General features: G+C 45.6%; 1 pseudogene; it reads right to left on the bottom strand.

Moving 5' to 3' along the window:
* Positions 1 to 5,220: 5,220 nt before the first annotated feature.
* LOC107280255 (receptor like protein 22-like) lies at positions 5,221 to 11,125 on the bottom strand (annotated as a pseudogene).
* Positions 11,126 to 21,576: the final 10,451 nt, after the last annotated feature.

Genomic DNA, 21,576 nt, shown 5'->3' with positions numbered 1-21,576 from the left:
TGAAGCACAGATGGCAAGTGCTGAAAATGCAAAATCAGTAGGCATTTCTAATAAGGCTACTATTGATTTAATGGCAAAAGAAGCGGGTGGATATGAGAATCTTGGATTTACTCGTGAAGACATGAAGAATAGATTATATTCAAAGAGGTCATTGAAGGTAAACGAAGGTGACACAGGGGGAGTCTTGGAATATATGGAGAAAAAATCATCGGAAGATGTTAATTTTTTCTATTCCATTCTAGTTGATGAGGATGACTTGATAACAAATATTTTCTGGACTGATTCTAAAATGATTGCTGATTATGAAGTTTTTGGTGATGTTCTTTGTTTTGACACAACATATAGAAAACTAAATGATGGTCGTCCATTTGGTTTGCTTGTTGGTGTGGATAATCATAAGAAAAGCGTTGTTTTTGGTGCTGCACTTTTGTATGATGAAACTGCTGATAGTTTTGTTTGGCTTTTCAAGACATTTTTAAAAGCCATGTCTGGAAAGAAGCCACAGACTATATTGACTGATGAAGACGCAGCAATGGCCAAAGCAATCAAGTTAGTCATGCCAGAAAGTCATCATAGAATTTGTGTTTGGCATATGAACCAGAATGCCTGCAAACACCTTGCTGGAGTTGTGAAGGAGTACAAGAAATTCAATGAAGATTTTCAGAATTGTATTTATGACAAAGAGGAGGAAGATGAATTTATAAATGCATGGAATAGAATGCTTGAAAAGTATGATCTGCAGGAGAACAAATGGCTTGAGAGGCTATTTCAAAAAAAAAAGAGCAATGGGCATTAGTGTATGGGAGAAACACATTTTCTACTGATATGAGTGGAACACAGAGAAGTGAGAGCATGAACAATGAATTGAAGGGCTATATCAGTGTGAAATATGACATACTTACCTTCTTGGAACACTTTGACAGGTTGTTGTCAGACAAAAGATATGAGGAAGTCAAAAATGACTTTAAGACAACATAAAGTACACCATGGCCGAAAGCAGATTTGACAATATTAAGGCAAGCAACAAGAATTTATACTCCAACAATATTTAAAGTGTTTCAGGAACAAGTGTTGCAAACATTGAACTGTGACCTATACTACTGTGGTGATATTGATGCTGAAATGGTGTACAAATTAAAAGTTCACGGTAAGCACCATGAGCATGTTGTAAAATTTTCTCCAACAGAAGGTAAAGTCAGGTGCAGCTGCAAGAAGTTTGAATTTCTCGGAATCCTATGTTGCCATGCATTGAAGATACTTGATGTTAACAATATAAAAGAAATTCATAAGCAATACATACTACAAAGATGGACCATTGATGCAAAATCTCTACATATAAAGAGCAACTGTAGTACTCATGAAGATCCTAAAATAAAGTTATCAACGCGCAGGAGAGACTTGTGCAGAATGTTTGTTAAAATAGCATCTTGAGCTGCAGAATCTGATGAAACATACTTAATGGCTGCCAACAATGCACAAAAGTTAGCAGAAGATGTGGAGAAATACTTGAGTATAAGGCATGATCCAGATTTGGATAAATCTGGTTTGTATGCTACTCTGAGTTGAATAGTACTTATGCTAGTGACTACTATGTTATAATCTAAATCAGCTATCTCAAAAATATTTTATCATAGGCACAGAGGAAAATGTTGGCCCGAGTAAAGCAAGAGGCATAAAGGTTAAGGAGAAAGCCATTCGTGGGTCGAGGAGACCAATTGGTGGTTTTGACAAGGCAACACAACGGAGTAAAAAGAAAAAGAGTGATTCAAACACATCAAAGTGTCCAGTACAAGCAGAGGTGGTAACACCATCACTGCCATACACCATGATGCAGGTCAGTAGATTCAAAATACACACACACACACACTTGGCAAAAGAGACTCTCTTATTAGTGCTACTGATTATTATTTGCCTTATACAGATTCAGGGTCGTTCAGAGATTCCCACTAACTACAATCACATGCAAATGCCAGACTACTATCATGTTGAAGGTGCTTCATTACTTCAGTCATCTGGTTATTTCAGAACTTCTGAACAAAGTCAAGGGATGCAGCATGAAGAGACTGCACAGACAATTGATACATATCCCTATAGCATGTTTGCCCATTTAAATTAAAATCCCCACCTTTTTTTTCATATTAATTAGCACCTTTACCAATTTCCAATCACATTACAACTTGTAAGGTTGGATCTTAATCTGAATTCCCATGTCGATTCAAGCTGTCAAATCATACTAGTACTTTCTCTTGTATTAGCATCAAATATATGGTTCCCACCAAACATGTTGTTTGGCTCATGTGAAAAAAATCCTAATAATTTAGAAGCATCAAAACACAAGAGGTGTTTGCAAAAATGAACTTACCAAATAAAACTACCTTAATGCAGCTGTATGGTGAAAAAAGTTTCGATCTTCAATTCTTCACTTCTTCACCATAGCAAACAGTAGTTGCCAGCAGCAAGGGAGTTCCACATTTGGTACTGACCATTGAACTACACCAAGCCGACGAGTATGCGGAGTGCAGACCACGCCAAGCCGGCGAGCCCGGCCGCCGACAACGCGAGAGCAACCATGGTTGCGTGCGGCCAAGAGGAAGATGAGGAGAGTAGCAGATGAGCAGAACTTCAGATGAACTCTCTGATTTGGGGACAAGAGATAAGGATGCAGTGGTTTTCCAAGTTGTGCAGCGCGGAGTGAAAAGTACTAGTACCCGGTTTGTTTTGACGGAGTAGTGACGGCGTCATATTCTGCACGGCAGATAGAAGCCGACCCCACCACCAAAAAGAATCGACAAACCGATGCCCTCCACGTGGTACGGAACACGGATGGAAACACAACAACGGAACAGTGAAGCCGCAGCCAATGTAAAGGCCTTACTAATACTCCCTCCATTTCAAAATGTTTGACACCGTTGACTTTTTAGTACGTGTTTGATCATTCGTCTTATTCAAAAAATTTAAGTAATTATTTATTCATTTTATATCATTTGATTCATTGTTAAATATACTTTCATGTACACATATAGTTTTACATATTTCACAAAATTATTTTAATAAAACAAACGGTCAAACATGTGCTAAAAAGTCAAATGTGTCAAACATTTTGAAACGGATGGAGTACTATTTTGGCCAGATAAAGCTGGTGCCGGCGACGGACCTCGGTGGTGGTCGCGTGCTGTGCGACAGGCAAAGGGGAGCGACGGGTTCATCCCCTTCCTACTCAACGAGAAAGTGGCACAAAATTTGAAAAAAAAAATCGCGATCCTGATGGCGGGTGATATTATCAAAGGAGTAATTTTAGAGAATTAGAGTGGTAAAAAAACAAAAGACAGTAAGAGCAGGTACAGTAGCAGGCTATAAATCAGCTATAAATATATTTTAAGGAGATAAAAGAGAAGAGAGAAGAGCAGCGGGCTATAGATTTGTAGCCAGCTGTAGCACGGACACCAAGACACAGTGTGTGTATGACAGGTGGGACCAGATATTAATAGTGTAGTATGTAACTATTGTATGAATTGGCTATTAAATTGACTATAGATGATTTGGAGCTAGTAGTTGGCTATACTATTAGAGAGATGCTCTGGTGCAATATACTTGAAGTATTCTACTCCGAATAGAATTAATCTAGACCGTTTATTTTAAAGGGCAGGTAAGTAATCTCCTAATATCCGGACGAGAGTGGTGGCCGTGACGTTCTGCGTGACGCTGGCGGCGTCGCTGGCGACGCGCCACGGCGTGACGGCCATGGCGGCGTTCCAGCTCTGCGCCTAGGTCTGGCTCGCCACATCGCTCCTCGCCGACGGCCTCGCCGTCGCTGGCCAGGTGAGCTACCTACCTACCTACCTACCTAGCTTAGCCTACATTCCGATGATATATGCATGGCTGCTTAATTAACTTTGCTTAAATTGATCAATCAACCTCAGGCCTTGCTTGCCAGCGCGTTTGCGGATCACTACAAGGTGGCGGTGACTACTGCCCGCGTGCTGTAGCTCGCCATCGTCCTCGGCGCTGGACTGACGGCCTTCCTCGCCGCTGGCATGTAGTTCGGCGGCGGCGTTTTCACCAGCGACGCCGCCGTCATCAGCACCATCCACAAAGACGTTCCGATACGATGGTCATCATAAGTAAGAACAGATTAATCTTCAGAGATTAGTAAACATTTTTCTCATCAACATATCTGACGATTGTCTCCAAATCGATCGGTTCGTCGCTGGCACGCAGACGATAAACACGCTCGCCTTCGTCTTCGACGGCGAATGGAGAGGAATGGTGTCGATTAGGATAGGATAGAGAGAGGGTGAACAGTTAGATAATGACAGATTACGATAATACCCCTACGCAAATTATTATCTCTGAACAAATATAGCCCTCCACATTTCTACTCTAATAAAATCTAGTGGGAGTAGAATTAGATCTTAACCCTACGATTAAATACGATCAACGGCACGGATTAATTTCTACTCAAGTAAAAAGCATCGGAGCGAGACTCATACTATTAAACTTGCTCTAAGACGTGGTACATTATCAAATTTGTCTATATCTTCATCCCAATTCGACGGCGACACGTACGAATTGAAGACGTGAGACAGCGGATCGAAGGCAGTAGCGGCTGAAAACGGACGGGCTCTGAGCCCGGTCTAGCATGCATCTCCGCATCTGCTTTGAAGCCGAAGGTAGTGCGCCGCGGGCGTCATACTCTCTCGATCTCTCTCCCGCCTACACACCCCCTGCCCAACACGCGCGCCGTCCTAGAGTAACTACGCGCCTACGCCGCCGCCGCCAGCTGCCGAGAGATTTCCACCCCTCGTCGTCCTTCTCCTCCACCACATCCCACTCGGAGTACTCTGCCAATCCCGCTCCCCCCACACGCCGTACATCCCAATCCGAGATAACCACCACCTCTTGGTTGGACCTCGCCGGAATGGTTAGGGGTCAGGGGTGAGGATGAGGCGGAGACGAAGCAGAGAGGATGATGGTATCCAGGGTTGCAGATATTGAGATCTTGCAGTCGGCTCTCAATGGGGTCGCCATGGGGATGTCCCAGGAACAGCGTGTCCGACTGTCCGTCGGTCTGCTCGTTGCCTCGTCGTCGCGCTCTTCTTCCATCACCACCACCAGGGCACCAGGTGTTCGAGGAAATGTGCCAGCGCATAGGTCAGTGCAAAGAGCACATTTCTTATACAGTTATAGATGTCGCCACTACCCCACTATTTTGGTAATCACATACACAAAATTATGCATTATTATCAACAGAGAATGGACTTCACCTGTCACTAATTACGAGTACACACATACACACATATCATGTCCTTGGGTGGATAAACACCATACATAGTGTATACAGTATACTAACAGTCATCAATGCTTGTGAGTCCATCGTTCTATGTGGAAGAATGATTGGAACCAGACCGCCAATATGAAGCCCACTGTGAACCCCAAGCCAGAAAAGAAGAACAAAAGGATCACGCCAAGTCTGTCCTGCCAGAAACTGCTGGTTTCTGAAGTAGCTGATGCATTTCGAGATGTTGAGCCTGGAGTATCACATTGTTTAGACAACGGCTTTCCACAGAGGTTGGCATTGCCTTCAAACGAGCTGCTGCTAAATGACCCAAACTGGTTGCCCTGCGGTATTCTTCCAGTCAAGTTGTTGTATGAAAGATCAACGAAGCAAGAGAGGTTAGAGAGGTTAACTGTAGAGGGATTTCCCCTGAGAGCTTGTTCCAAGAGAGATCCAATGACTCCAGCTGAGTCAAAGAACTAAGCTGTGATGGAATTTGTCCTGTGAAGGCATTGTGGGACAGGTTAAATCCATGTAGTGAAGCAAGCTTCCCCCATTGACTTTGGAATAGGACCACCAAATGAGTTGTCTGAGAGATCAATTGCTTTGAAGGTGGTCAGGATTTTAGTGAACATAAGAGTGTTCCCTTTGTAAGTGACAGCCGTATTATCCTGATAGAGCGATTTTATACTTGCTTTCGTACGATACTCTAATATTTGGTCGTCATCAGTTACATTCATCATTGATTGCAAATGTTCAAACCATTCTGAATGTATGTTGCCAGATAAATGATTGGAGGCCAAATCAATTATTTGCAACCTTGTGAAATAATCACTATTTTGGTAACCACTTTTAAGACCCCTTATTGTACCATTTATTTTGTTGGATCTTAAGACAAGGACTCGGAGATTTGGAAGTTTACCCAACCAAAATGGAAAAGAATCAACAATCTGATTATTTCCAGCATCCAGGAGCTCCAAATCTTGGCAGTATGATAGTGATCTAGGTAGTTTACCTTCAATTTGGTTTCCATTCACATCTATTGACTGAAGATTGCACCCCTCTCTACTATTGTTAGGTAACACCCCATGGAATTGGTTGTCTCTCAATTTCAATACGCTTAAGTTTACACTTCCTGTAAGACATGCTGGTACTGATCCACTGTAGTTGTTGCCAGATAAGTCCGTGATAATGGCTTTGCTTGCATTACAAATCGAAGATGGTACATTGCCACTTAGTTTATTATTGGAGAAATTAATATAGCTGGCGTTTTCAAGATATATGCCAAAGTTCGGTACTATTGAAGAGAAGTGGTTGTTTGAGTAGTCCAATGCGATCTCACTGGATGTGGTTACTGGTATTGGTATGATTCCTTGAAGTCTATTGAAACTGAGGTCAAGATAAGTTAAATATGCGATATTAACAAGAGAAGGAGACTGCTCCACAGTAGTAAACATGTTGTGCGAGAGATTCAGACTATTGAGCTGGTACGTTCGATTCTCCCATATCCACCTTGGTATTGCCCCGGTAATTTGGTTACTTGAAAGGTCAAGGTCCGAAATCGCATCAAGATATCTTAGTGTGCCTGGAATTTTTGTAAGTTTGCAAGATGCCAGGTGTAAGTATCTAATGTTTGGAAGAGAAGGGGACACTGTTTCACCTTCATCATCTATGAGTGATATCAAATTGTTTGACAGGCTTAAGAAATCAAGATTCTTCAGCTTCCAGACAGAGCTAAGTTCAACCGAGCCTATGAATTTATTCGATCCAAGATTGAGATAATTAAGATTTGTAAGCTGGAAAAATGATTTGGGTATCGGGCCCGATAGTTGATTGTCGCTTAAGTCAATTGATGACAAAGATGAAGTTAAAGGAGAAGGGATGTCTTCTAGAGAACCAGATAGCTGGTTTCCAATAACTTCAACATATTTCAGCCCCGAAAGAGTGAACAACAATTGTGGAATTTTTCCTGCATGCATGGGCAAACATTCATCAAAATTCATCAAAACTATAAGTTAGGGAACACTTTAACCAAGACAGTTCATTCTTTTGAGTTAACCGAACTAAGGCAGATTTTCCATGTAATATTGCGCGGGCTAGATTAAAATTTATTTTAAAATATTTATACACTCAACCATTTTTTATAGATACAATTGTATTTTATATAGCGCAATGCTAGCTATATCCACTAAAACATCTTAAAATAAAGGGTTAATTAGATCCATGCCACTGGAAATATGCCAATTCGAAAAAATGCCACTACTATTCAGCATATTGGCTATGTACCACTGAAAATTGGAGAAATTGGAACCATGCCACTCCATCATATTTTCCGACAAAAATCCCCGTTACCCCGCAACTGCACATGGGCCCCACCTCCCTCCCCTCTCTTCTCTTTCCCCTTCCTCTCTCTCCACCACCATAGATGCGGCAAGAGGTGTCATTGCCATCATCTCGTCGATCTCGCGGCGATGGGTGACATGGCCGCGCTGGCGGTGGCGGCGTGGGCAGTGAGGCCGACGAGCCCATCGTGCCTGCGCAAGGTGATTCGCAGCACCAAGCCACGGGGGCTCGATGAGGAGACTGTCGTAGCACCATTCGTTGAGCGCCTCGTCTCGGAGCTGGCTAGCCGGGCTACGCCTGCATCGTCGTCGTCCGCTCCCCCGGCGAGGCCCCTGGCCACTGCCCCCGTGCCGGTCGCCACCCCGCCCATCGCCGCGTCCACTGGTGGAGAAACCATCTTTGGTCGGTCGCCCGAAATCCACAATAGTCTCGGTTCCACTAAAAACCGGGACTAAAGATGATATTTAGTCCCGGTTGGTGGCTACAGCGGGCATATTTGATCTTTAGTCTCGGTTGGTGTTACCAACCGGGACTAAAAATGATCTTTAGTCCCGGTTCTAAATCTGTCAGGCCTTGTCAGGCCCCCCGATATCTTTAGTCCCGGTTGATAACACCAACCGGGACTAAAGATAGGATCTTTAGTCCCGGTTGATATTATCAACCGGGAGTAAAGATCCCTGGGATCTTTAGTCTCAGTATCTTTAGTCCCGGTTGGTGTTACCAACCGGGACTAAAGATCCATCTTTAGTCCCGGTTGGTAACACCAACCGGGACTAAAGATGATCTTTACTCCCGGTTGATAATATCAACCGGGAATAAAGCGTACGCACCAGCCCACGCACAAGCGCATGCGTAGCCCATCCTTATCTCTTTTTCTTCTCCTTCCTTATCTTCATCCTCTCCCCTTCCTCTTCTCTCACCCCCTCTCCTCCTCCCCTCCCCCTCTTCCTCTTGCAGAGGCAGCCGACGGCGGCAGGATGGGGGATGGGCGCGGGCTGGCAGCGGCCGGCCGGCGGTGGCGGGATGGAGGTGGCCGGGCGCGGGCTGGCGGCAGCCAGGTGCGGGCTGGGGCTGGCGGCGGCCGGCTGGCGGCGGCGGGATTGCGGCCGGGCGCGGGCCAGCGGGATGGAGGACGGGCGGCGGCGGCCCGGCGTGGGCCGGCGGGATGGAGGCCGGTCGCCGGCAGCCTCGCCCTCCCCTCCTCCAGATCCGGCCAGAGGGGAAGCGGCGGGATGGAGGACGGCCGGCGGCGGCCCGGCGCGGGCCGGCGGGATGGAGGCCGGTCGCCGGCGGCCTCGCCCTCCCCTCCCCCAGATCCGGCCGGAGGGGAAGCGGCGAGATGGGTGGCCGGCCGACGGCGGGATGGGAGGCCGGCCAGTGAGTCGATTTTTTTTTTTGATTTTTTTTAATTTGTGGTTTGGATGTTTTGATCTGTGAATGAATCTATGAATCGATATTGTGAATGAATCTGTGATGTTGTGAATGAGTATGTGACTCGATGTTGTCAATGAACCTTTGAATCAATATTGTGAATATATTTGTGATGTTGTGAATGAATATGTGAATGGATATTGTGAATGAATTTGTGGTGAATCTGTGAATCGTGCTGTGGAGTTGTGATGTGGATTTGGGGTTTGATTTGATGATATGCATACCACTCGATTCGGGAGAAAATAAAAAAGAAAAAAGGACTAGCTGATGGACTGCCGCTACCCTCTCTTTAGTCCCGGTTGATGACACCAACCGGGACTAGTCCCGGTTGGTGTCATCAACCGGGACTAAAGATCGATCTTTAGTCCCGGTTTTTTCACCCGGGACTAAAGATAGCGATCTTTAGTCCCGGATTGGTAGTCCCGGTTTGAAAACCGGAACTATAGGGGGGTTACGAACCGGGACTAAAAAGCACTTCTCCACCAGTGGTCGTCGTCCCTAACACGCTCGCTTCCATCTCCTTCCTCCGTGCCGCTCGTCCCACCGCGCTTCGCACTCGGTTCCCCGGCCGCCGATTCCCCTCAGCCGTTGCCCTCCTAGGCTCGCCGGCGTCCATGGTAGAGAAGCTCCCCGGCGGCGAGGGTGCCGCGTCCGCCGGCGGGGACAACGAGGAACAGATGGGTCGCAGCGGCTGCTGGCGGAGGAGCAGCGAGAGATGGAGAGGGGGGATCGCTGGCTAGCTACAGTGGCAAGGACCAGCGAGTCCGAGGTGGAGGGCTCGCCGGCATCCATGGCGGAGAAGCGAAGAAAGGAAGAGGGAGAGAGATGACGGAGGTTAACAAAAAAAACTGGATGGGAGTGGCATGGTTCCAATTTCCCCAAATTCCAGTGGCACGTAGCCGATATACTGAATAGTAGTGGCATTTTTTCGAATTGGCATATTTGCAGCGGCATGGATCCAATTAACCCTAAAATGAATCTTAGAGTAAATTGCATCATTAGTACACAAACTTGACGAGTGGGTGTGATTTAATGCAGCAACTTGTGAATTGACTAAATGGGATTACTCGTGGGTATCCTTTTTTATCAAATGGGGCGTGATGACAGTTTTTTTTTCCATGTCAACAGTCCAACCAGGAGTACTATACGAGTCCATTATTTCGAGCGTTTCGAGTGTTTTGGTTACTCTCAAGGTCAAGTTCCAAAATTGCATCAAGATACCTTAATGCATGGAATTTTGTAAGGCTGCAAGATGCAAGGCACAAGTAGTTGATGTTAGGAAGAGATGTGACCCTTTCACCTTTATCATCCATGAGTGATATCAATTTATTTGACAGTCTTAGGTAAGAGATACTCTTGATCCTCCAGATAGAGCTAAGTTGCATTGTGGCTGTCAACTTATTTGACTTAAGGCTGGGATAGTTACGATATGTAAGCTGGAAAAATGATTTGGTTCTCGGGTCTGTCAGTTGACTATAATTTAACAGGATACCCTGCAAATAGAGATGGCAATGATGAATTCACCTCGGGGGTCACATCCGCGTCCCCGTCACCGCCGTGAAAAAATTTCACCGTCCCACCCCCGTCAACCACTACGGTGGTATATTTTCACCAGCCCCGATCACCGTGCGGTGATTTTTTCCCCGTGGTGACCCCGTCCCCGTGGAATAATAGTCATGGATCAACTATTATTCCTCACCTTGCATCGTTGCGGCTCCCGGTGATGGCGGCTCCCGGCGGATGGCGTGATCCCGGTGATGGCGGCTCCCGGCGGATGGCGTGCTCCCGGCGATGACAGCTCCCGGCCGCGCGAGTGCGGCTGCTGGCGCCACGCCCGCGTCGAGCCGTCGACGGACGCAGGCGCCGGGCAGCGCGACGCCGGCGGCGCCGGCGCGTCGACGCGCGACAGAGGGAGCAGGACAGCGGCGGCGCTCGCGAGAGGAGGTGGCGGCGCGCGGCGCGTCGACGCCCGACGGAAGGGGTGAGACAGCGGCGGGCCAGCGGCGCCCGTGGCTGCAGGCTGCAGCGGAGAGCCGTAGGAGCCGACGGCGTGGTTTTTCTCGATCTGGATTGGAGGATTTGGATGTTGACTAGGGTTTGGCTTTATATACCCCTGTTAGTTGGGCTTCAATACTATGGGCCAAAATATCTAAAAAGTCTAAAATCAGTCCTCTATACAGTGAAGTCGGGTCACCACGGGGGTGGGGACAGGGAATGGTGCACCGTCCCCGCCCCCGTCATCCCCGATGGTGAATACATATTAACCATTTCATTCACTATGGTGGATATATATGAACCATCCCCGTCACCTAATAGGTAAATTCACCGCGGGAAAACGGTGAACGGGGCCCATTGCCATCTCTACCTGCAAAGGTGAAGTTGAAGGGGGAAGCAATGTCTTCCAGAGAACAAAAAAAGTTGATTTGCACTAAGGTCAATGTGTTTCAATCCAGCAAGAGTGAACAACGATTGTGGAATTTTTCCTGCATGCAAGGGTATAATACTAGTCGAAAAGATGTTGTTTTAGCTCCAAGAGACCATAAGTCAGCACGCACATGATAGATTGAAATTTGTTCAGAAGTGCGAAAATAGACACCATCAATTTACTGTAGATGGAAGGTGTGATATCAGCATTGGAGCGATAATTTTGTACTCCCTCCGTTTCATAATGTAAGTCGTTCTAGCATTTCCCATATTTATATTGATGTAAATGAATCTAGATAGATATATATGTCTAAATTCATTCACATCAATATGAATGTGGGAAATGCTAGAATGACTTATATTGTGAAACAGAGGAAGTATAAAAATAATGCCAGCATAGCAAAATATAAGGTTTTGTATTTTATATATGCTTGCAATCTATATATACCTGGTGTAGAAGTCGCATGTCCTATCATTTACGTACTGCGTTTAAGGCCCTCTAGCCTCTAGGAGATATGGCACGTAAACAGGACTCATGTATGTATATCACTAATATAAGATATAAATTTTTAAGATAATGTATAAAAATCCGATCTCTATATTTACGAGTGGATGTATATAGCCATAATGTAAGATATTTATATACGATAATATGTGGAGAGATATATTTGTGAGTTATTTTATGGATGTATTTAACTGAAATTCCATATATGAATCAAGTAAGAAAAGCAGTCGTGGTATTGTCTTACCGTTCAGCTGGTCATTAGACCTGATAATCAAATATTCGAGTTGGGTCAGATTCCCTATTGTCGAGGGTATCGGCCCAGATAAGCCACAGTTGTCTATCCGTAAATCCCTCAACTTTGTAAAGTTGCCGATCCACGACGGTATTTTCTGCCCAAAGAAGTCGCAATCCTCGAACCTCAAGCTTGTCAAATTTGCGAGATTACCAATCTGATGAGGTATAGATGTAGACAAATTGCAGCCCCACATCTCCAAAGTTGCCAAACTCGTCAAATTGCCTATCCAGGAGGGTGTTGACTGAGAAAAGTCATACGAGCCAAGAGTCAAATCTGTCAGTTGCTTAAGGTTGCCTACCCAAGACAATACCGGTTTCTCCATGCTCCATTCCGATCCCCACATTTCCAGTTCTTTCAATGAAGGAAGCTCACCTATTAGAGAGGGAAGAAGCTCCTTGGAGGTTCCTGTTGTGCTAATAGCCAAACTCTTCAGAGACTTGAGATTGGCAAATGAGGACGGTGTATGATAAGGTAAATTTGTCCATGTTAGAGATAACGTTTCTAGATTATTTCCATCTAGGAATTCTGGTAGGTTAATAGAAAGATCTGTGTTCATAGACAAATCAAGCGTTCTCAAACTTTTTAGGTGGAAGATTTTTGTTGGAAACTGCCCTTCAAAAGAATTGTCCGAAATGTCAAGAATGCTCAAAGAAGATATTTCAGCAAAGAACTCTGGAACTTTACCGTTGAGTTCCCAATTGACGCTAAGATCGATTATCTTTAATGAACGAAGCCTTGAGAAGGAAGAGTGAATAGAACAAGATATACCGCACTGAGATAAGCTAAGAATCTCTAGCTGAGGAGTGTTGTCTGCTAGAATAAGTGACCAACTTGATCGGCTGCTTAAAATGTTCACATCATCAAGATGGAGCTCCCTTAGGTTGCTTAGATTTGCCATAACAGTTTGAAAGCTTGGCTTAACAAAATATAACCCATAATTACGGGAAAAATCAAGAGTGACAAGTTTCTTGAGGGAACCAATTCCAATGGGGATCTGACTGTTAGAATAATTGGGCTAGGCCCAACTTACCCTATTAAATCTCAAAGGCCCATAATAAGTGTTAAGCATAATAATACCACCTCAGGATTTAAGCGAGGAATATCTCAACCTAAATAGGGAGTTATTGGAGGCCCCATGTTGACTGGTTGAGGTGGGGGTCGGAATGCCACACTTGCGCGCGCGCGCGCCGAGGCCGAGGCTGGCGTGCGTCACGTCGCTATTCTTTTACAGCCACTAACCACGTTCCCACGACTGTCTCCGCAACAGCGCGTCCACGTTCCCACGACTGCCTCTCTCTCCTGATAGATAAGGAGGCCGCGAGTCCGATCGGTTCCGGACGCTTGCTTCTTTCTCGGTGTTAGTTCCTCCTCCTCCGCGCCAGTGCTGTTATCGCTTCCTCGCTTCTGATCTCTTGCGCGCACACGCTTGCTTCTTTCTCGGTGTTAGTTCCTCCTCCTCCGCGCCAGTGCTGTTATCGCTTCCTCGCTTCTGATCTCTTGCGCGCACGAGAGATTGGAAGGACCAGTGCCTCCGAAACCACATCTTCGCCTGAGATCTGCACCGGGTAGGCGGGTGATCAGGTTTTTGGGGAGTGCCTCCCGCACGACTGCTCGCCATGTCTGGAGTTGCCACCGCCGCTGCTGGAGGAGATGGCAGAGGTGGTGCGCCAGGAGCTGGAGCCGGTGCCGCGAACGACAACATCAACGGAGACAATTCTGCCTCACAATCCAGCGGAGGGCCATTCTTGGGGTATATCCTTCTCCTGTTCCCTTTGTTAGCGCTATCGCTTTATTATTATGTGCGCTATGTTCCTGTTCCTGACATTCATGATGCCTCTAGTATGTTATTGCGTTACTGTAATGTTCCTGTTTCTGACATTCATGATGCGCATAGTATGCTACTTCATGATGCCTCTAGCATGTTATTGCGTTACTGTAATATTCCTGTTCCTGACATTCATGATACGCATAGTATGCTACTGGTTATGTTAAGATCACCCTACACCGCTTATGCCATGATTATTGTTTTAACATTTTGGATTAAAATATGCCGATTCATGACTATATTTCCAACAATCCAAAAACCTGATAGGTCATTTTCGGTAGTTGGCTTTGCTGCTGCACTGAAACCACATGCTTTTGATGGTTCTAACTATAAGAGATGGAAAGCATGTGCACTATTGTGGTTGACAGCGATGCAGTACTTCTATGTTTCACGGGGCAAACGAAGTGAACCACCTCTTTCTCCTGAGGAAGAGGCTAAGTTCGAGGCTTTGGATTGCCTGTTCCGTGGAGCATTGATCAGTGTACTCGCTGACAATATAGTGGACGTGTACATGCACATGCCTTCCGGGAAGGACATGTGGGATGCACTTGAGGCCAAGTTCGGAGTTTCTGACGCCGGCAGTGAGCTGTATGTCATGGAGCAGTTCTATGACTACAAGATGGTCGATGACCGTTCTGTAGTAGACCAACCTCATGAGATTCAGATGCTGGCTAAGAAACTTGAGAACAACAACTGTGAGTTGCCGGACAAGTTTGTGGCGGGTGGCATTATTGCCAAACTGCCAACTTCTTGGTCGGACTTTGCCACTTCTCTAAAGCACAAGAGACAAGAGTTCAGTGTTTCTGATCTCATTGGCTCTTTGGGTGTTGAGAAGAAGGCGAGGGCAAAGGACGTTCGGGGCAAAAAGGTTGAGGGAGGTTCTAGTGCCAATATGGTACAGAAGAAGAACCCTCATGCATCCCACAACAACAAGAAAGTCAAACCTGATGTCAAACCCAAGGCTGCAACCAACTTTAAGAAGAAAGGCAAGGGAAAGGCAAAGGGAGACTGCTTTGTGTGTGGCAAGTCAGGGCATTGGGCCAAGGACTGTCCTGAGCGCAAAGACAGGAAGTCTGCCAACATGGTCATTAGCGAGGGCGGAGGAACATCGGGGTACGGTAAAATATTACCTACAGTTCTCTCTGTTCTTCACTTACCTGATTGGTGGGTGGACACTGGTGCTAATATTCATGTATGTGCTGACATTTCTCTGTTTTCTTCTTATCAGGTCGGGAGAGGTTCCTCCTTGTTGATGGGAAACGGGTCGCTTGCGGCTGTTCATGGTGTTGGTACGGTCGATCTGAAGTTTACTTCGGGAAAGACCGTGCAGCTGAAGAACGTGCAGCATGTCCCTTCAATAAAGAAGAATCTTGTTAGCGGCTCTATTGGGTAGAGAAGGTTTTAGACTTGTGTTTGAGTCCAATAAATGTGTCGTATCTAAATATGGGACTTTTGTTGGAAAAGGTTATGACAGCGGAGGCTTGTTCCGCTTTTCTTTGAATGACATGTGTAATAATCATAATGCTGTGAACCATATTAGCGAGAATGATGAGTCTAATGTGTGGCATTCGTGACTCTGTCATGTGAATTTCGGTTGTATGACGCGCTTAGCTAACATGAGTTTAATTCCAAAATTTACTTTGGTCAAAGGTTCCAAGTGCCATACTTGCATCCAATCGAAACAACCTCGCAAGCCTCACAAGTCATCTGAGGCGAGGAATTTGGCACCTCTAGAACTTGTTCATTCCGATTTGTGCGAAATGAACGACGTGTTGACTAAAGGGGGAAAGAAATATTTCATGACACTGATAGATGATTGCACTAGATTTTGCTATGTGTATCTATTGAAAACAAAAGATAAGGCATTGCATTACTTTAAAATCTATAAAGCTGAGGCAGAAAACCAACTTGAAAGGAAAATCAAACGGTTGAGGTCTGATAGAAGTGGGGAGTATTTTTCCAATGAGTTTGCATCATTTTGCGAAGAGTTTGGAATTATTCATGAGAGGACACCTCCCTATTCACCCCAATCAAATGGGGTGGCCGAAAGAAAGAACCGTACTCTAACTGAGATGGTGAATGCCATGTTAGACACTTCAGGGCTTTCCAAGGAATGGTGGGGTGAGGCAGTTTTGACCACCTATCATGTCCTGAATAAAATTCCAATGAAGCATAAGGAAGTAACACCATTCGAGGAATGGGAAAGGAAGAAATTAAATCTCTCATACCTACGAACATGGGGCTGTTTGGCCAAGGTAAATGTACCTATAGCCAAAAAGCGGAAACTTGGACCAAATACTGTTGATTGTGTGTTCCTTGGTTATGCTATTCACAGTGTGGGTTATAGATTCTTAATAGTAAACTTTGGTGTACCCGACATGCATGTTGGTACAATTCTTGAGTCCAGAGATGCTACATTCTTTGAGAATGAATTTCCCATGAAACATACACCTAGCACTTCTAGTAAAGAAACTGTCATGCCCCATGAGCACTTTGCACCGGTAGAACACAATGATCAAACGCCTGAGGAAAATCCTGAGGAGGACAACATTGTAGATACTCGCAAGAGTAAGAGACAAAGGGTTGCAAAATCCTTTGGAGATGACTACATTGTATACCTCGTGGATGACACCTCAAGAACCATAGAAGAGGCATATTCATCTCCTGACGCTGACTACTGGAAGGAAGCAGTACGCAGTGAAATGGACTCGATTATGTCTAATGGTACTTGGGAAGTCGTTGAGCTTTCATATGGGTGCAAGCCCGTAGGATGCAAATGGGTTTTCAAGAAAAAGCTTATACCTGATGGTACAATTGAAAAGTACAAGGCAAGACTTGCGGCCAAGGGTTATACCCAAAAGGAAGGCGAGGACTTCTTCGACACATACTCACCAGTTGCTCGCTTGACCACGATTCGAGTACTACTTGCTCTGGCAGCCTCTCATGGTCTTCTCGTCTATCAGATGGACGTTAAGACAGCTTTCCTAAACGGAGAGCTAGAGGAGGAGATCTATATGGATCAACTAGACGGGTATGTACTAGAAGGTCAGGAGGGAATGGTGTGTAAATTGTTGAAATCCTTGTATGGCCTCAAGCAAGCACCTAAGCAATGGCATGAGAAGTTTGACACCACGCTTACATCTGCAGGCTTTGTTGTGAATGAAACTGACAAATGTGTGTACTATCGCTATGGTGGGGGAGAAGGAGTGATCTTGTGCCTATATGTCGATGACATATTGATCTTTGGGACCAGCCTTAATGTGATTGAGGAGGTCAAGGACTATCTGTCCAAGAGTTTTGAAATAAAGGATTTGGGAGAGGCTGATGTTATTCTTAACATCAAACTACAAATAGGAGATGAGGGTGGGATTACACTTGTGCAATCCCACTATGTGGACAAGGTTTTGAGTCGCTTTGGATATAGTGACTGCAAGCCAGCTCCTACTCCTTATGATCCCAGCGTGCTATTAAGGAAAAACCGAAGAATAGCAAGGGATCAACTGAGATACTCTCAAATCATTGGTTCATTGATGTACTTGGCTAGTGCAACGAGGCCTGACATCTCATTTGCTGTAAGCAAGCTGAGCCGGTTTGTCTCAAATCCGGGACATGATCATTGGCAGGCTCTGGAAAGAGTAATGCGCTATCTAAAGGGCACTATGAGCTATGGAATTCACTATACCGGGTATCCAAAAGTACTAGAAGGGTATAGTGACTCAAACTGGATATCTGATGCTGATGAGATAAAAGCCACAAGTGGATATGTGTTCACACTTGGAGGTGGCGCTGTTTCCTGGAAGTCTTGCAAGCAGACCATCTTAACGAGGTCAACAATGGAAGCAGAACTTACAGCACTAGATACTGCGACAGTTGAGGCCGAGTGGCTTCATGAACTTCTGATGGATTTGCCGGTGGTTGAAAAATCAGTGCCAGCTATCCTAATGAACTGTGATAATCAAACAGTGATTATTAAAGTGAACAGTTCAAAGGACAACACGAAGTCATCTAGGCACATCAAGAGAAGACTGAAATCTGTTAGAAAGCAGAAAAACTCCGGAGTGATAGCATTGGACTATGTCCAAACGGCTAGAAATCTGGCAGATCAGTTTACCAAGGGACTACCACGTAATGTGATAGACAATGCATCGAGGGAAATGGGCTTGATACCCACCTAAGGTTGCACAATAGTGGAAACCTGTCCATTGTGATCGGAGATCCCGTGAATTTGGATGGCGAAACAAACTATTGTGTGACTGAGAGAAGAGACCCTTGAAAAGGGCTCATTTCCATGATGTGCTTCTCTTCTTTCCTGCATGGTAGGATGGCTCATGCCTTAATGTGTTCCGAGTGGCTTCTCCAAGCAGAGATGTTGACCTGCAGAACATCTCAGAAGGAACACACCTATATGAGTTCGACTGCTAGTCACAGTCTACGAGGTTTGGGCGATCTCTAGATACTCATGAAAGGCCTGGAGTTTGACTTATATGCTCCAAACAGAGGGGATGCGAATGGCAGCCCAGTACCAGTCAAGGTTCTAAGTGAAACCTGATCACACAAAACTGACAATTCAAGGCATAGTCCATTGTTCAGTTGTGGTCTGATGTAGCTCATTTCCTAGGTGGAAGTTCAACTTAACAGTCTCCACCAAAACCCTGGTATATCAAACAGGCACAACATTGAGAACATTTCTTATGAGCCTTGAAATTTGGTGGGGATTGTTAGAATAATTGGGCTAGGCCCAACTTATCCTATTAAATCTCAAAGGCCCATAATAAGTGTTAAGGATAATAATACCACATCAGGATTTAAGCGAGGAATATCTCAACCTAAATAGGGAGTTATTGGAGGCCCCCTGTTGATTGGTTGAGGTGGGGGTCGGAATGCCACACGCGCGCGCGCGCCGGGCCGGGCCGTGGGCGAGGCGTGGCGTGGCTGGCTGGCGGCGGCGTGCGTGCGTCACGTCGCTATTCTTTTGCAGCCACTAACCACTTCCCACGACTCTCTCCGCAACAGCGCGTCCACGTTCCCACGACTGCCTCTCTCTCCTGATAGATAAGGAGGCCGCGAGTCCGATCGGTTCCGGACGCTTGCTTCTTTCTCGGTGTTAGTTCCTCCTCCTCCGCGCCAGTGCTGTTATCGCTTCCTCGCTTCTGATCTCTTGCGCGCACGAGAGATTGGAAGGAGCAGTGCCTCCGAAACCACATCTTCGCCTGAGATCTGCACCGGGTAGGCGGGTGATCAGGTTTTTGGGGAGTGCCTCCCGCACGACTGCTCGCCATGTCTGGAGTTGCCGCCACCACTGCTGAAGGAGATGGCAGAGGTGGTGCGCCGCCAGGAGCTAGAGCCGGAGGTGGTGCACTAGGAGTTGGAGCCGGAGGTGGTGCGCCAGGAGCTGGAGCCGGTGCCGCGAACGACAACATCAACGGAGACAATTCTGCCTCACAATCTAGCGGAGGGCCATTCTCGGGGTATATCCTTCTCCTGTTCCCTTTGTTAGCGCTATCGCTTTACTGTTATGTGCGCTATGTTTCTGTTCCTGACATTCATGATGCCTCTTGCATGTTATTGCGTTACTGTAATGTTCCTGTTCCTGGCATTCATGATACGCATAGTATGCTACAGGTTATGTTAAGATCACTCTACATCGCTTATGCCATGATTATTGCTTTAACATTTTGGATTAAAATATACCGATTCATGACTATATTTCCAACACTGACCAGAAAAGCTGCTATAAGAGAAATTGAGGTGGATCATATTTGTGAGCTGCGCAAACCCAGATGCTGGGAGAGCGGTTCCCAAAAAATCATTGTAAGCAAGGCTAAGGTTTCTAAGAGAGGTGAGGTTAAAGAGTGCAGGATCGAGACGATGGCTTATCAAGTTCAACTCACTGAGGTCAAGGGAAATGACCCTGCCGGAGGCCATGTCACAGGTGACACCCTCCCAGTGGCAGCAGTCCGATCCAGCTCGCCATGATGGCAGCAGGTTTGTACCGATGAAGGAAGCTTTAAGCCGTAGTAGGGAAGAAGCTTGATCTGGGCGGCAATGGACGGCTGTGTCATGCTGGGCTGCAGTATCACTATGAATGGCGTAAGAGCACAAGAGGAGTATGAGGATGTTGATCTGTTGCTTGGGTGAAATCATTTTTGACACTGGCTTGCGTCCTCCAATGGCGTCCAGTGACCCTCTATATATTGGGAAAAAGAAGAACATCCGGTGACCTAGACAGTTCAGACTTTGGACTCGTAATTAGCTCTTGTTTAGTTCCAAACTTTTTCTTCGAACTTTTAACTTTTTTATCACATCAAAATTTTCTTACACACACAAACTTATCAAAATTTGATTCCATAAAAATCAAGGCCGTATTTAGTTCCAAAGGTTTTCTTTAAACTTTCAAATTTTTCATCACATCAAAACTTTCCTACACACAAACTTCTAACTTTTCCGTTACATCGTTCTAATTTCAATCAAACTTTTAATTTTAACGTGAACTAAATACAGCCCAAAGCAACTCCTAATACGAAACCAAGGAGATGATCGATTTGCAAGCCGCCGCTAACAGTACCGATGAGTGAGCGTGTGGACCGCGAGTAGGGAACACAAGGGTACAAGCGTGTGGGCCGAACCCGCACTCCACTCCACTTCGCGCTGTCAATTGAGACGTGGTGGTCCCGTTCCGGTGAGAACACGATGGACGACCGACCAGCGGATCCGTCAACGACGTGGTCTCCTGCCGGCCGGGCCCTGCTATTTCCATCCCATCCATCTGCCTGCAGATGGGCTGTGGTTTGCCCATTGATGAACGCCTCATGCTGGCCGCGATTTTGTGCCCCGAATTTAGTTCCTAAATTTTTTTAGTTCCTTGCGCTGTGTTTAGTTCCAAAATAATTCTTCAAACTTCTAACTTTTTCATCACATCAAAACTTTCCTACACACATAAACTTTTAACTTTTTCGTCACATCATTTCAATTTCAACCAAACTTCCAATTTTGGTGTGAACTAAACACAGCTTGTTTAGTTCCAAAATTTTGTGCCCCAAATTTAGTTCCTAAATTTTGTGCCTTAAGGGTTAAGGCCTTGTTTAGTTTCTAATTCTTTTATAACTTTCAACTTTTTCATCTCATTAAAACTTTCCTACATACATAAACTTCCATTTTTTTTCTTCAAACTTTCAATTTTAGTCAAACTCTCAATTTTGGCATGGAACTAAATATAACCTAACTTGCGAGTGATCTGGCTGCCTCCTGGCCGGCGATACCTACCGAAAATGATAGAGCTCAGTGATTGATTCTCAGGCTGCTAAACACGCGGGTGGTGATGCGCGCGGCAGCTTTGTTCTCTGACGAGGGGGCTATAACACCACCGGCTTCCGGAGGCAGTGGCGTAGCTAGAATTTAGATTAAAGGTGGTCCATCTATTAGTGGCGGACACAACTTTAAAATATAGATGGGGCGGAGAAAAGAGATATTCACTCGAT

This window comes from Oryza sativa, chromosome 1 (genome assembly GCF_034140825.1).
Source record: "Oryza sativa Japonica Group chromosome 1, ASM3414082v1".
Classification (NCBI taxonomy): Eukaryota; Viridiplantae; Streptophyta; class Magnoliopsida; order Poales; family Poaceae; genus Oryza; species Oryza sativa.
This window is presented reverse-complemented; position numbering and strand designations above follow the sequence as displayed.